Raw genomic sequence first — 3,312 nt, 5'->3', positions numbered from 1 at the left:
CACATTTTCATATAGATCAGAATATCGAGAATCATATTTTCATTGGCCATAAATCACATGACATGAGTAATGGAAATCACATATTAACATATAGTATAGAATCACCCAAAAAAAAATCATCATCACTGATCTTAGAGTTTCAAGATTTACTTACTTGGTATCCTCGTTTATCGGTTTTTACCTTTCTCTATGAATATGTTCGTATTCACACATACTCATATTTTCAAGAATCATATAACTGGAAATATTTCATTTATAATATCAGTATTATTTACTATTTAATTAATATTATTTATTATTATCAAGATCACGTCCCCACACCTTAGATCTGATTGAATAAATCTTGATTCCATTTCGAAATGGGAGTTCGATTCCTTGGGTCACTACAGTTTTGACCAAATGCATGAGTTAGTATGAATTTCAATAAATAAAAAATAACATTGATAAAAAATGATCACAAATCAATAATACTTACGAAAAATTTTGATAAATCACACCTTTCTACTAGAGGTATGCAAACTCTGAGATTTTCAAGTGATTCTTCATGAAGGCACAAAATAGAGAAATTAGTAACATCCTAACCCAAAAATAATATTATGATCAAAACATGCATGAAAGTTCTTCATACTTACAATTTAGCGAAGGAAAAAGGCTTGGCAATAAATCTCGAACAGCTGGTTAAAGAGGGGGATTCTACACTATAAACACAAAATAGAAGTGTTTAGAAAGTAAGATGAGATATGATCTTTTAGTTTTTAAAAATCAAAACTAGGAGATTATGTAGGTGACATCTGAAAGGAGGAGGAGAAAAGAAGAAAAATAAAGAAAGTAAGTGGCGGCCGACGACGGTGGTGCGATGATGGTGCGGCAATGACGGTGCGACAACGATGGTGATGGAGGAGAGGTGGTGGTACGGTGGCCTTATATGGTGGTGGAGTGGAAGAGAAAATGGGTAGAAATGGCTTCAAATGAGGTAAAAAAACAAGGGAAAATGGTGGAGGAGGGTGGTGGGCAGGAAAGAGGAGAGATGAGAGAAAAATTGGAAAAATAAAAATGAAAAGGGTAGGGTTTTGGTTGCGGCAGACCAAGGATAGTCAAAGGAGAAACATGGCATGTTTGGGGACAAAGGGAGTAAAATGTGGATCATGAGGAAAAAAGGGGAGTTAAAAGGGGGGTTTGGATGCTAGGTTGACTCAAAACAAAAGGAAATAAATCTCCCCCTTTATGGTAATATGCTTGGACGACAATGAGGGTTTAAACTTCTAGAATGGTCAACAATTTAGACCAAAAAAATAAATGGAAGTGTAGGGGTTTGAACATGGGACCTTTAGGATTTAATAAACACTCTCAACCACTATGCTACTAACTCACTTATGACATAACTTGTACATAAAAATAAATAAAAATTAGTGCGTGTCAAATATCGTATCAAATGAAGAAGAGATGTGCAATAGATTCGAAGATAGCTTGAATGGTGAAAATCAAATCCGCTGTAGCATTGAAATTATGCGAATTTGTGGAACTCTCAGAATGAGCTCAGAAAGTTGAAGAAATCTACAAAAGTAAACGGTAGTCTGATTTAAGATCTTGAGATTTCAACAAAAGAGGACCATCTAAATCAACTCAGACTTTTCCAACGAAGAAGTTTAGAAATGATGCAAATCGATCGACTGCTCCTTTAGAGTTCATTGGCAGAGATAGACCTAGGCAAAGCAACATGAAGTCTGTTAATTCTCCAATGGCTAGTGTTGGTAGTGTGAGAAATGCTGAGGATACTGTTTGTGAAAAATATGGAAAAAAACATTTTGGAAAATGTCAATCTATGTTAGGAACTTGTTTTCGGTGTGGATCTCCTGATCATTTTCTCAAGGACTATCCAAAACATCATGGTGACTTGGGAAATCAATCTAGCAAGCTTGAAGCTACTTCACAGAGAGGCAGGAGACTGAGAAATGGTAGAAATGCTACAGCTGGTCGAGGAAAGTCTAGAGTTACAATTAGAGCCAGAGCACCTGCTAGAGTGTACACAATTAGAGCTCAAGAAGAAACTTTTGCTCCTAATGTTATTGCTGGTACTTTTTTTTTTGATATTGATGTATATGCATTGATTGACCCTGAGTCAACACACTCTTATATATGCACAGAAGTAGTAGACAAAAAGAAATTACCTGTTGTGTTAATTGATTATATGGTTAAGGTAACAAATCCACTTGGTCAGTGTGTTTTACTTAATCAGATTTGTAAGTCATGTCCGCTAAAAGTCTGAGGTTACGACTTTCCTACTAGCTTGATGCTATTACCATTTGATGATTTTGGTCTTATTTGGGGAATGGATTGGTTGTCTGAGCATGATGCAATTATGAGTTGTCGAAGGAAACAAGTTGGTTTGGAATGTCCGAGTGGTGAATTTATTTTTGTTAAGGCAGATGGGACCAATTGTGCTACAACCATGATTTCGACAATTTCGGCTCATAAATTGATTAGAAAAGGGTATGAAGCTTATTTAGCTTATATTCTCGATCCGAAAGTGACAGAATAAAAAATCAATCAAGTATCAATAGTTAAAGAGTATGCTAATGTTGTCCCTGAAGAATTGCTTGGGTTGCCATCGGCTAAAAACACAAGATCACGTTATAGTTGGCTTACAAATCTTTAGTGCATCCAAAAGGAGTATTGGAAGATGTGTTGGTAAAGGTGCGCAGCTTCCTCATCTCGACAGATTTTGTAATATTAGATTTCGAGGAAGAACATTAGATACCCATCTTGTTAGGCAGACCATTCTTAGCAATGTTAAAGTCCACCATTTATTTGGAAAAGAATGAATTAACCATGAGGATCAATGGTGAAACAAAAAATTTTAAATGTGGCCACAAAAAAGATAAGATAGGTAGAAAATGATTAGGGAGACAATGTTATGAAATATCTATAAAGATCCTTAACAACCCTAAGCTAGGGGAAGTATTCTCTATGATTAATACAAGTCGAAAAAGCAAGTTTGAAGAACTGGAAAATGCAGGAAAGTGGAATAGCACGATGGATGCTGGACAAATACTAATAGAAACAAAACAGGAGAAGCATCCATGAGCACGCTAATCGAGTTGATGGATGAATCCAACAGAAAAACCTAACATATTTTTAATTAAACTTTAACCTTATGTATATTATTGTATATTTAACTAACTGAGTAGTTTAGACTTTAACTGTTACAAAATTTTTGACTAAACAAAACCTGAGGTACTTGGAAAATTGGAAATTTGGGTTAAAACAGAGTTGGTGTCGTAACACATCATCCCTGAGTCGCAACATTACGTC

Source organism: Gossypium raimondii, chromosome 13 (genome assembly GCF_025698545.1).
Source record: "Gossypium raimondii isolate GPD5lz chromosome 13, ASM2569854v1, whole genome shotgun sequence".
In the NCBI taxonomy this organism is placed as follows: domain Eukaryota; kingdom Viridiplantae; phylum Streptophyta; class Magnoliopsida; order Malvales; family Malvaceae; genus Gossypium; species Gossypium raimondii.
The sequence above is the reverse complement of the archived record's forward strand: the minus strand, read 5'-3'. Positions refer to the sequence as shown.